At 32.4% G+C, this 14,843-nt stretch overlaps 1 protein-coding gene across 1 annotated transcript in view; it reads right to left on the bottom strand.

Annotated features, from left to right (window-relative positions):
- Window positions 1-14,345, bottom strand: part of LOC119833510 (teneurin-m) — a 395,760-nt gene extending 381,415 nt beyond the window's left edge. Inside the window, exon 1 of the mRNA XM_038357536.1 lies at window positions 14,327-14,345. The gene's annotated coding sequence lies outside the window, so the exon portion shown is untranslated. The remainder of the gene's footprint in view (window positions 1-14,326) is intronic.
- Between the last annotated feature and the right edge of the window lie 498 nt (window positions 14,346-14,843).

Raw genomic sequence — 14,843 nt, 5'->3', positions numbered from 1 at the left:
GATATTATATTATTTCAGTCTATATATTTTTATTTAATTAAATCAATAAAAACAATTGAATAACGAGTTATCAAAACGCCATCGCAGTTACAAAATTTACACTTCCTTAACATTGAATCTTTGATCACTTAATATAGGGATCAAATCAACCACAACATTTCAGATATATCAATCTAAATTAAAATAAAGAGGTCACGGAAGGAGGGAAATCTAATTAAACACGTGGATTAATGGAGTGACAATAATCTAGAGGCGTAGGGGCACAGGATTAGGTTGAATTTAATCAGCCAACCCACAAAGTTATTCAGACCATAGTAACATAGAATTGCCACCTATAACTAACCAGACTACTGGATCAGTGGAAATGGTCCGCAATTTTGATGGTATTATAAGCATTTTAAGTGTACATTATTCAACTATAATAATTAGTTCAATGTTATAAACGTTTTTTGTTTGTTTCTTTTTCGATCATGTCGCAAGAAATTTGGGGAGATTCATTCAGTTATTGAAGTTGGATATATACTAAAATCAATTGTATTTGAGCATTCATGATTAATAAGTATTTAAATAAAAAATACACTTGTCCTTTGGTTGCCGAGAAACAAACTACCATACCGTACCGTAATACTATGATATCTCTGCTTCACACAATATCGCGGATTTGTGTCCTTTTCTAATATTTTCATGTTGCGCAGAACAGGTTTTATATTGTGTTTATTTCGTAACTATAATTAAAGCATTTCTTTACTACTTTACTCAGAATTTATATTCTGTGTCAGAACTTTAAAATAAAGGTCTTTTAAATTTTTCTAATATAAGTTATAATTTCTGTATCACTAACTTTCTAGCTGTATCCTATAAACATTTAGAAGTTTTGACCAATCGTCCCCGTCGGCTTGCCCAAGCGCATAAGAAAAATCGAATTTAAATTGATACATTGTAATAAAAACATGTACAAGCGAACCAGCGATGCGACCAAAAACCAGATCGATGACAAAATGTTTCAAAATCGTTTCATAGAGCAGGGGTCTCAATAATGGGCCTCGTATGAGGGGGCCTTTGTGCTAGGTAATTTACAGAATGTAAGGGGTCCAACGTAAATAAATGCATTTCATTGTGGAGTACAAATTATTACTATTTCGTATGATTTTCAAAGGGTATTCACTGTACAACACAATGTTGCAAGCCGTGATTTTGATAATGATGTCGCTAATGCTATACTGGGGAAATTATGTGTTTGCTTATCTCTTCTGGTAATGGTTTGGATCTGAAAACGATTACGGTATGTATGTTGTTTAATAATATACGATTTGTCAACATATACCTATGGTAGACTAGTAATATAGCTATTATGGGATCAGGATTAGTTTTACCTATTGTCCATCTAAACTGGTTTAGGCGTGATCAATCTAAATTAAAATAAAGAGGTCACGGAAGGAGGGAAATCTAATTTAATGCTATACTGGGGAAATTATGTGTTTGCTTATCTCTTCTGGTAATGGTTTGGATCTGAAAACGATTACGGTATGTATGTTGTTTAATAATATACGATTTGTCAACATATACCTATGGTAGACTAGTAATATAGCTATTATGGGATCAGGATTAGTTTTACCTATTGTCCATCTAAACTGGTTTAGGCGTGAAGACGCAGATAGACAGTTACTTTCGCATTTATAGTAGGGATACAGGTCACAAGTATGGGACGACTTTTACAAATATTCTTTCCATACGTCGTCATAATTCCTATGTTGTTTTTTTATGTCATAGCGGGCAATTGAGCGGGTGGTTCGCCTGATGGTTAACGATCACCACCGCCCATGAACATTAGCAGAGGCTCACACCTCAGAGAATGCGCTGTCTGCTTTAAAGGGATAAGGGATAAGGAAAGGATTGATGACTGGAAGAAAGGAATGGACTGGGAAGGGCTAGGAGAAGGAAATAGGCCTCCGATATCCGGGTAATAAATAGCCTATGTGCTAGTCCAGACTATAATCTATCTCTACATGTTGTGTTTACCTGTTAAAGGTGTGCATTTAGCTCTAAATTTTTTTTATATTTACTTGATATAATTTCGTTAATGTTATACCTGTTGGTAATAAAAATCTCAGTAGCAAATTTCATACAGATACGATAAGGTGTTTCCGCGGTAAAGAGTAACATACATGCATACATCTATTCGTCCATACTTACATACATTCGAGTTTAAAATACGCACCACATAAACGTTTATTATGTCGATTATTCCAACAACTTCACTTGCGTGATCGTGACCTAATCCTAGGTCACATCTGCTAACGTATCGCTAAAACCAATGCTTCGGACGGTATTCAACAGAATATAAAGGCCGAATGATGGATAGGCGCGCGTGTCATCGCCGCTACAAATAGGGGTGGCATTCAGCTCGTTATTGTGTTAAAATCAATTTGGCTCATCCCTGACGTGTAGTGATGTACGGGTATCGATAGATTAACAGATTGGATTTTTGGGTTTACAATTGGTGTTCATAGTTGGTAATTTATTTTATGGAGGTAAAGCATTAATGTTAATTTTACGATTAAAATGGATTTAAACGTATGAGATTGAATGAATAACACATAAAAAATTAAAAAGTATCTGTAATAAGGTAGGTATTATGTTTTTGCTTTCCCTTATTACAGTGAAAACGTAAATTATGTTTAAAACTTTATTTTTACAAATTTTATATTTTGAAATAAAAACATGTGATCAGTAGAATACAATGTAAAATTGTGAACGAAATTTCCTTTATGCAATGACCTACTCGCGGTACAAAGCAATTAATTTCGTAAAATGCTCAAACTGTATAAAATTTTATGATTATACATAAATTTTAACAAGTGCCTGTGATTTTTAGTGGCTCACAAAAATTATACTGTAATTGCTAAAGTGGGTCATTGTATTGCCATAAAAAAGGAAAAACACGAGAAAGCAAAACGGATTATTATAATCTAGGTGAATTTAAAATAACTGAGTTAAATTATATAAGACAACTAGCTGCACCCGGCAAACGCTATTCTGCCTGACTCTTATCATTTAGGGGTATGAAAAATAGATGTTGGCCAATTCTCATAGATACCGGATAAGCACAAAAATTTTTATCAAAATCGGTCAAGCCGTTTCGGAGGAGTATGGCAACGAAAACTGTAGCACGAGAATTTTACATATTAGATTTTAAACAGTGGTTACATCGAAAGTGAAATAAAGCACATAGCTTGTAAACATCGGTAAAAAAAGCATTTAAAAAGCGTTTCATTTTTATTGTATTCAATCATAATAAATAGGCATGCACCAAAAACCCATATAAGTGATTTCAAGATAATTGTCATCATCCATCGCCATCGTCATATTTTATCATCCATATTATCAAAAAAAAAAAAATCATCTTATCGATATAAAAACATGCACATCCCTAAAAAGTGACACCTAATGACGTTCAAAAGAAATCCCTAGTCCCCAAACAGTAACCGAACTAAAATGATCCCATAACAAAAGTCACAGCCCCAAAATCTCGCTAATTCGTGACGAGCCCAATTTCTCGTTATTTTATACGTTTTTTTTTTCGATATAAAGGGTGTCCGGTTTCGATTTAATTTAATAGAGCTTTGTTCGGTTTGTATAAGTTCCATGATTTCGTATGATAATTTGATGCTTGTAGCTTGATGAATAACGAATTAAGGATAATTTGAAAATTGATATTGGGGAACTTCCAAAATATGGTAATAACAACCAGTATATACTTAAAGTTGTGTGTAGAATGAAATTTTTCAATGATTTTTAAAGGTGTTACGAACAGCAGTTTGCAAAATTGCAATAAGAATGTATTATGATAAAAAAAAAACAAATAAAAAGAAACAAAGAAAGGGGTCCAAACTCCTGAACTAACTCCCTCCTAAACGAATCTTCCCTTTCTTATTTATTTAAGCTGCTTCCTTCTACTAATCATATTGAATCTAATTATTCTATCTTACTCTAGTATTTTTAAATAGTTTGTATTCATTTATAAGCGAAAACATTTGTTATCTTAATATGTAAACAGTAGACCAGTTAGATTTCAATATAATGAAAAATCGTCCTTATCGCCAATAAGCAGAATAATAGAACTTACTAGAAATAAATTTCAGAGCACTTGTGTGTTGCCCATTTAGTGTAAAGCTTGGTCTAAGCTAAGTCTGTCGGTTTTAATCAATAAGAATCCGACAATACCCACGGATTTTAGGTATATGATACCACATATAAAAGAAAAGCTTACATCTATTTCTATCAAATAGTTTAAAAGAACGCACAAATTGGCTGAAGACATAAATATTTTCATTCAGCGGCTTAAAATAACAACAGTATTAATTGAAACCGTAACTCCGTTGGATTATCGTGGAATATAAGAATGCTGTTATGTTAACATCTGCCTGATTCACACTCTCTTTGTATGAAAAATATGTATGTATGAATTACTTTTTATTCTAAACCATTTTATATGAGAATTCTTTCAGTATCTACGAATTTTTTTTATTTAATATATCGCCATTTAACAGTACGAATTACGACTGGTTCGATTTTAAGCCTTCTACATACTTGATACCCAATATGATAAACCATAAAATCTATAAATTACGTTCATTATAATATTATGTTAACTTCCACGATACAATTTCTATGTAACATAAAATCGTAAAGACTGTTCAAAGATTAAGCATTATGATTTTTTTTATACAATTATACACACCTAATGACGTTTCATTTTCATTTGTATCTTTTATATAATCAATAACGATTTCATGAAAACCAAATTTGTCAAAATCGGCCCAGCCTTTCTCAATTTTGAGCTAAACTAACTAACAGCAATTGCAATTTTTATTTATATATATGTAATAACCACATACTAATTCAGATTCCCAACCTCTAAATGTATATTTGAATAAAACGATTCTTACATAAAATCGTCGTTCAAGAGTCTAAAACTAGCATTCGATCCCTAAAATAGGGTTATTAGAGAAATCCCAGCGTTCAGAGAATTTCTGATAGCAGAAGGAATGTTTTGTCACCGCTGCTGCATTTCTTACTAATCTGTTTAAATGCGATAGAGCTTTGTTTATGGAACATTCTCGAGTTATTTTAGGACAAGATAAACTACGCGCTTATAATTTGGGTTTCGATATCTACCGCAGGCAAAGGAAATGCTGAGCTAAGGATTCAGAAGACTCATTAGATTAAGACGATAGCGGGTTGGTTTCCGAAACAGTGGGAAGTTAAAAATCACAGAGATTCTACAAGTTATTGAAAGGAACAGTTCTGTTTTTATTGTACACAGCTTTCTCGATTTTTGTACCTTTAAATGGATACATTGGGGCAGCGACTAACTTTACGGTAACAAAGAAAAATAACCCATTAAATATTCCCGAGTGAAATTCATAAGTATATTTACATTTTCAGCCTTCTCATGAAAATGCGGAATTAAAAGGATTTTTCCTTACGAAGAATTTTTTGCTAAATGCACATTTTCGCGACGCCCCAGTATGCTTTTGGCTTTCATTTGCAAGAGTTCACGCGCCACCGCTGATCTGGTGACTGTGAAACTAGCGGACGTTATATTAAAAGGCATTTATTTCATAGTACAACGAAACTTCTCTTCCATGTGATACTAATTTCTCTTTTATTTAGAAATTAAAAACTTTTTAACGGATTTTATTCATTATATTACTAACCCGACGTTTCGAACACTTCACAGCGAGCGTGGTCACGGGGAGACTGAGATGTTATATGTCTTGAAGGTCATACAAAAATTGTTGTTTGTGAACTACCTCCACCTATTTCTACGCAGTTGGTATGTGGAGTATTTTTCTGGATGTTGGCAATATTGGTTGGTAGTGTCTTCTGGTATATGGTATATGGTATATATAATTCTCTTTTATTTTCAACTGATTTGGTTGGTTGAATCCATGATGATGCTTATTTAATGTTAAAAGCTGGTACCTTCTGTGTCGACTCTGTGAACAACATTTTCAGGCAGTTGTGTCCCATTGGTAAGAACCTCAAACTTAAATCGAAAAGTCAGGGGTACAAAACCAAGCAAGCGTGTAGGAAAAAAGTTAATTTTACAATTTATATTAATTGATTAATTTATTTATGTATGCGCGTTATCCACAACAATACTACTGAAAACGGTAAAGGAAAACATCGTAAGGAAACGGGCATACAATCCGTCGTAACTGAATTATAAAAATAAAGTTTTGCAAACGAATACATCCCCTATTTTCTCTATCCTAACTCGTTTAACAATTATTTATAAAGTAAATTAAAAAATGTTCACTGAATCTATTGAATAGTCAATTGGTGTATGTGTATGCATTGTTTAAGATCTTAACAGAGGTATCATTGCTGGTTCAATAAATATAAACAATAGCTAATTTCATAGCCACAACATTAGGAATAGCTTGAAAGCAGTGTACGAAACAACGTGTAAAGGATATGTGCGCATGTGAATTTACGGGACGGATTTATTCACTGAAAATATCTCATTATTATTGTTAAAGCAAGTTCGAAGTGACTGTCATTTGATTAGTAATTATGACGTCACAGCTCGTGACGTCTTATCAACTACTAACTACCTGTCCGTATCCCGTAGGAATAGGGGTAAAAATGTTAAACTGCCTATATGTTATTCCAGTTGTCCAGCTGTCGACATACCAAATTTCATTGCAATCGGTTCAGTTGTTTTTGCGTGAAAGAGCAACAAGCACACACACATCCTTACGAACTTTCGCATTTATAATATTAGTATGATGGATTCAAAACTCATTTCGTACTACTGTGCAACAAATTTCTTATTAAAAACAAAAATCACACTAATGTTATATATGTGACAGTTTGTTTGTTTGAATGTTTGTCCGTCTATCACGTTGACGTTGACGTTGAATTACCTTATATTGAAAGCAGTTTTTTTTTATGTCATAGCGGGCAACTGAGCTGGTGGTTCGCCTGATGGTAGGTAAACGCCGCCGCCCATGAACATTCGCAAAGGTAGTGCCTCTGCGAATGCGCTGCCCGTTTTTAGTGGGTAAGGGAAAAGGAACGAATTCATGACAGGAAAGAAGGAATGGACTGGGACGGGTGAGGAAAAGGAAATAGTTTTAATCGTAAAATATGACTGAAGTAAACTAGAGTCACCATTCAAAACGAAATCGATATAATATAATAATATCAACTAAAATGTCCCATACATTACGCGTGTATGTAGGTCAAGCATGGCTCAATATAATATTACGGCCAGTGGCCGACAACCGTCGGGGAATTGCTTGTTATGTGACTGACTGACAGACGGTATTTTCCCTTTAGCACTTGTATTTATTTTACGGTTACAGACATTTATTTCTCTAAAGATTACATTTTAATCACTTACAGGGACATACATCTTTTTACATCATTTTTACTCGATAAGCGTTATAAGTACGCCTAAAAGAAAACACACTAAAACAACAACAAATTGAGGGTAGTTTCTACTTCTCAGATATAAAAAGTAAAGCAGTGACATTCCAAAGACGGATTCATTCTACTTGTGATTTATTTTATGTAATTATATAAATAATTACAAGTATCAAATCGATATGTCTAAAAGAAAGTTGTGACACAATTTACAAGGCAATTACGGCTTTTAATATGCTGGTTTTCTCTCCATCTGTTTTAGATAACCTAAAGGAAATTGCTAATTTTAAAAAATAGACGAGCAACACCGGTGCAAGCATCTGATTATTAATATAAATTCAAACAAAATAAAAAAAAGAAAAATATGTTTCATATAAAATTTTAAATTGTAGTAAAACAAATGTATGACATGCTCTAGAGGAATACGAATTTAGAATTCTGTGGATGTCTTGCTAAGCTAAGCTAATGCAAAATTTAGTGTGACCACTTAAAAATGCTATTTTACAATTTTACTTTTGTATTCTAGATAGTGAAATCCTTTTTAACACCCTTTATGGTGAAGCTACCTGTATGTTTGTATCGATTACTCCTTTAGACTTGATTTTGACCACTTAATATGAACAGATTTAATTCAAAACTTCATGCGTATATTTCATTATACTGGTTGAGTTTGCCAGGACTAAATAATTTGCTTACTCTGTATGAGATTGGAACAATTGTGGGTGATTTTTGATTTTTTTTTCACACTAACATTTTTATTATTTACTAAAACACAATACGTGATTCCAATAACGCTACAGATGCAAAGTTATGTGAAGGATTCCAAAAAGGAGACAAGAAGTAGTGTGAATCAATGGTTAATTCGAAACATCCTCTCAAAATTAGCATCCCCGTACACAATTTACATCGAGTCTATATTTATAACATGTGGAATATTATCGTAACTTATATCAGACTCAGTAACGGTCTAATTGGCCCATAAACGTGACGTGTTACTCACTTTATGTTTATCCTAATTTATGATTTACTTGTTAGTACCGTAAATTCTAGGTGTATAAAGTTAATGATGACGTATAAATAATCACGTTATGACGTCAGTAATTGGCGCTGAACTTAAGTTTTATTAATTGGTATATATGACAACGGCGTGATACTAAACAGGATTGTATCTTAATGCTTCATATCTAATGATACATAATATCCCATTTTTATAGCTGAAGCACATTTATATTATTTTATTAAAATAATCACTGTGTACAGAGTGAACTCATAATAATATTATCAGCAATAAATATATTAATACTAAACGTACGAAAACGTAAAAGTAAGTCAACAATAAATATATTAAAGTTGTTGTTTGTATAAAAATTACGGAATTAGACCCAAGCAGAACAAATCAATTATATTTTGTCCCACTGTCATGAACAGCGGCTCCTTTGTGTATTAAACTCCTGCGCATCGTGATTCATTGGTGTGAATGATGTGTGTGTGTTACTAAGATATAAAGATATATTTATATATTACTAGCTGCACCCGGCAAACGCTGTTCTGCCTTACTCTTATTATTTAGGGGTATGAAAAATAGATGTTGGCCGATTCTCATAGATACCGGATAAGCACAAAAAATTTCATCAAAATCGGTCAAGCCGTTTCGGAGGAGTATGGCAACGAAAACTGTGACACGAGAATTTTATATATATAGAAGACTAGACGCTGGTCCCGGCTCCGCCCGGATATCAAGATTCCTGTTTTATCCCAAGGGAGCATTTAATCAGGATAAAAAGTATCCTATCACCCACGTCAGCTCATAACCTGTGTGTATACCAAATTTTATAAAGTGATGGACGGACAAACGTCTAAACAAACAAATTTAACTGTTATAATATTAATGTGATATTGTGATCTGTGTTTGGGCCGTGGGTTATATCCATATAGGTAGGTTATATCGGCTATATATTCCTACTATATTCCTACCTACAACCACCTGTGTTCCGTCGAGCCGCTTCATAGACGGGGCCATAGGTGTTAGGGTACTATTTTCTCATCTCCTATCTATAATCAATCAAAATTTATCAAAATCGTATTAGCCCTGGAAACATACAAGTTATTTTTGAATCGTCTCCAATTTGCATATTATGCAACGTGTTTGTATTCAGATTAAATAAATAATCATTTAATAGTTTAAATGGCTTAATGAAGAGTCCAATTCGCTCTTAACCGAGTGGCTTCCAGTGGTGAATAGCGTAAATAATTCAACTGCAAATGTATAGTAAAAACGGGTATGCAAAAATAACGCCGTTCCTGATTATATTTATTTTTTTGATATAAGAAATTGTTTGCTTGACCGCGCTAATATAGGGAACAGCTGAAGAGTCTTATGTGAAATTTGGTACAGAATTCTACGTTATAAATTTACAACATTATAAATTCTTATATAAAAACATTAAATATTATAATATACTACAGAGTACAACTTACATATAGTTCTTCAATTAAACTTTATTTAAACCGTTTGCCATCTCAAAGTCAAAACTATTCATTCCATTAAAGACTAAACATAACATAAAACATTTAAAAATTACATAAAAACAAACATAAATAAAATCAGATCCCATTCATCAAATACTCCAACCACATTAACATTAACATATTCGTATAGGCTTCAGAAATGAACTAAAAATCCATAGAAACTAATAAACCATATCTCTCGGTTGCTTTGAAACCTTCCGGCTGCCGCCAATCAAGTAATGGGCAATCTATAGCCCGTGCGTTTTCATACAACTAAACGTTATTCGAAATATTTTTTACTCCTATTACCTCCTGATAAATAGGATTTTAGTATCGGTATCAAAAGTGCAATTTGTTTGATGGAGTTTTTGAGGTTGAACTAATTCTTTGAAAGCGGCTTTTTAGCGAAATAGATGGTTTTGGTTGCGATATTCCGTTTGTGATTTGGCTCTGAATGGGTGGGATTGTAAATTGATTCAATGCCTTGTAAAGTTGTGTTTAATTTTTTATGTTGAAGGAATGAGCTGTATGAGGTTTTATATATTTTACTACTGAGGTTATATTGCGTAAATAAATAATAAATAAAAACTTATCCTTATTTCGATATTTATTATATTTCCACTAACCCTTGAAAAATCATGTTAAAAATTGTAGTAGTCGTCGTTAACTTTTTTCTGTTTTTAATCTGTAATTCTCATTCATTTATCAAGAACACTGTAAATTATGAATTCTTCGATAACAACACACACCAAATATGACTGACATGATCTTGCAAAACATGATACTCTTACACTGCTAGACCAATATTAACCAAACATCTAAAAACCACTGTGAGGATACTAGTCTTCAAATGAAAATAACCGCATCGAAATCGGTCCATCCGATTAAGAGCTACAATGCCATAAAACCCTCTTTTAGCACTAGGGTTAAAAATAACAATATTAAACTTTACAGTGTCTAAGACCGTAGATCCATAATCGCTTAACTAATTCAATTAATCAAATGTAATTCAAGACATGCAAACACGCGTATCTTGTTTGTTCAGTTCATTCGATATATTACTAGTGCCTATCCATCAAACTGTTATTACAACTGAATTCAATATCGGAAAATTAATTGCGTACACAAAGTTCTACAAGGAAATTGTTATGATCATAATACAATAAGAGTTCCGGCTCCGCCCTAATTGATAGAACAAAATTTAAAAATATGGAAATATAACTTGATTAAATAGATAATTTTCAAAATCGATTCAGTAGTTCTTGAGTTAATACACGGGATTACAATTTGTGTTATAAAAAAAAAATGTACGCTTCTTCGTAAATTATCAAATGCTATATAAAAATGGAAAATCCTCCCCACACTTTACACACATATTTACATTATCGTTATTTAAAAATTACTAAAAAACAAACCTCCACAAACGCAGAGTAATGAAATAAATCCCCTGCATAACTCTCAATAAAATCGATACGTTCAAAAGATATCTGGAAAAAATAACATTGGTTTTCCACGAAAATTACAAAGGATATTATTCATCCAGCGAAATGCCTATCTTCATTAGCGTTGAGAGAAAAAAGAATTTAATCCGAAATTCGGTATAATTTTCAACCTGTATTGAACGTAGCAGAACAAATTACGGACAGAAAAAATAAAGAGAATTTGTCGGTCTGGCAATCGTAACGTTTGATTGTGCGGGATGAAAATTTGTTAACATTTAGTGTATTGGGAAATGAGAGACATTGAGAGATTTAAAGCGCGATTTAATCGTTATTCTTTAGTGCCACGTGACTATTTAATATTAATTTTTGCGTTGGATACTTCAAGGAAGACATTATACCACGGGTTGATATTATTCTCGGACATTCCGGTTTCCTCATGATGTGGTGATTATATGCGCAGATAAATTGAAAAATAAATTTATTTCCTGCACGCATTCACCTGGTCTCGAACCCCCACGCCTTATCGGTTTTAAGTCCGACATCTACACCACGGAGCCAGCATGGCTTTTTGTGCAATCTCGTATTTAGCAATTATAAATATAACCAACGAAAATGCCCAACCAGCAACGAACGCGTCGACACATTTCGCAGCATATTCGCAATTAAAAACCCTTCATTCAACTGTCATGTTAATAAACCGTAAGTAAAACTGAAACGTTATAGAGTTTAATTAATCCGGAGGAACTGTCCGGGCGATTTATTGCCATAATTTACGTCCCGGAAAAAAGGGAGTACAAATGTTATGCCAGAATTAACCGCCTCGAATGCGATTATGACGCGATGACTTGAATCTGCGATCACTGAGAAAGTTAGAGGAATATGACTTATGCGAATGTTTAATGAACTTGAATCTATTTTTAGATATTATCCTATGAATTTTTTATTACGGTGTTCTTCTCTGACCGGAAAAAACCTTCGTGTGAACTGCACAGAAGATCAGCTGACCTTGATGGGCGTCTATCTTAATAGATACGGCTATTTAATTGAATGAAAATACATGAATATTCCTATAACTAACACAATACAAATAAAATTTAATTTAAGTAAAATTTCTGCTTTTGTTTCATTTTTTCATATATCCACGTTACAGTCCGTGAATCTGTTGCGGGAAATATGGCTCAAATAATATAACTGCATTTTAGCTTCAAATTGCAATTTACGTGCTCTAATTTAATTTTTAATATAATTCCTCGCTAAATACGAGAATCGAGTGATCTTACATGTCAGTTATACCATTGAAAGTCCCGATGCAGCCGTTTCATCGTGTGATTGGTACAATCAGGTCGTCTCTCTCAAGAATTTTACTAAACACTTGTCTTATATGAGAATTGAACGAAACACCATTATTAACATTTGAATTACAATTACAATTACATTGGAATTACAACAAAACCGTTACTGAAAGGAAATAGCCATACAACAAATCAATCTAATTAATAAAATTCAGACTGTAACACACGTGACTGATAAAAATAAAACGCAATAGTATGCATCATACGACTTTGATTTACGTACGAGCAAATTTAAACCAAGTTCATTTGTAAGTTCACTTACGTGATAAATAACTTGCTTATTTGTTGGTTAAATTAACCGATTACTCATCATGAAATTTCGCTCTGTATTTGGTTATAAAAATTTAAATGATTGATTGAAAATTTTAAATTTTGATTCGACGAATAAATCACTCTAAAAAATGTTCAATAATCTTCAATTATAATTTGTTATTATTGTAATTTAAGATACTATTTATATTTAATACTAAATCACACATAATACATATCTTTCAATTATATTAAAGTGATCATAATTATTAAACAATTAATATAACAGTACACATTTTTGCTAAGATCCTGAAATAGCTTCCAACATTAATACTTCTCAGTAGTTTCATGAACATCAACAAAAATTTATTATTTATTATATTTGCACATACATAGTTACATATACCAATAGACAAGATTCTGAATTAAAAATAAATCCTCCCTATTCATAGGTGTACCCTTTAAAGAGCTACGATAAAACAGACAAATACACAGTACAAATATACATTTCAAAATTAAAGACTTTTTAACGAATTTCAAACGCCGAAGTTTTAAAAATCAAATCATCAAGATTTATACAAACACACATCTATAACTTATAATACCCGTTACAGTATAAACAGGTTAAAGGCAATAAATTCATTCGATTTACTATAACCGCAAGTTATTTTTCATAGTATTTATATGAACGAATATTATGTTCACAGTGAAAATATATCATACAGCATTACGTACAGCGCCATCTAGTTGAGAATAGAAATATCACGAAAGTTTAGCTGTAGAGATTCTTTATTAGTTTGAATTTACTTTTTTAAGTTTCGTCACCAGCATAAATAGTATTTTTATATTCAGTTTTTATTCCGTTAGTAGATAAAATATGGGGATTGGTTAAAGATGATGAGTGACAAATTATTCACAAAAAAAAGTTTTATTTCAATAAACATGCTTGAGAGGATAAATTTAAATTATAAATCATTAAAATCTCAAATTACTTGTTATAAAAGAAATTGATAATTAACAATAACAATAAGTTAATTCATTACAACAATCTTTATGACAGGTACTTCGACTTGCAGTCAGTCTGATGAAAACCTTTAGGTACAAAACTTGGAAATACTTTATTTGCATATAATACAGATATAATATTTTATGTACCCATAGGTTTTGGTTAACCAACTCTAATACTATTTAAATAATAATTTAAAATATAAACTCGCATTATAATAATAAACACTTGACCATGTATTCAAACATAAAAACTCATTTTGTAATTATTATTTCCTTTCTTTATGATATCTTTTAACTTTTAACGTAGTTAATAAGATCCTTACAACTTACCTGAAATAAAATATCATCCAAATTTATCACATATTCACAAAACTCGCGGTCGTTAGATTTCAGTCGACGAGGCGTGTACCGCCCGCCCTGTCGCTATCCAGACTGAACTTTGAAGGCTTCAAAGTTAGCCCTAGATAGACGTAGGTCATGTAAAAATATCTGTAGATAGTGTTTCAATGGATTGAGTAGCGTGGGCAGTGTTTTTATTAATCGTGCGGTGCCTGAAAACTGAATGTTTCGCTTTGGTATTTTGAATGGAAGTCGGATGTCGTAAGTCAGTTCTGAATTCATGTACTATACTTTTATGTGTGTGTGAATCAAAACTGTTTACTGAATACCAAGTAGTTAATTCATCACACTAATATTATAAATGTGAAAGTTTGTATGTTTGTCCATCAATCAAGGTGAAACTACTGAACGGATTTTGATGAAACTTGGTACACAGGGTATGAGCTGTATTGGATGATAGGATACTTTTTATTACGATTAATTAATGCTCCCCTGTGATAAAACAGGA

The sequence above is a fragment of the Zerene cesonia genome, chromosome 17, assembly GCF_012273895.1.
Source record: "Zerene cesonia ecotype Mississippi chromosome 17, Zerene_cesonia_1.1, whole genome shotgun sequence".
Classification (NCBI taxonomy): Eukaryota; Metazoa; Arthropoda; class Insecta; order Lepidoptera; family Pieridae; genus Zerene; species Zerene cesonia.
This window is presented reverse-complemented; position numbering and strand designations above follow the sequence as displayed.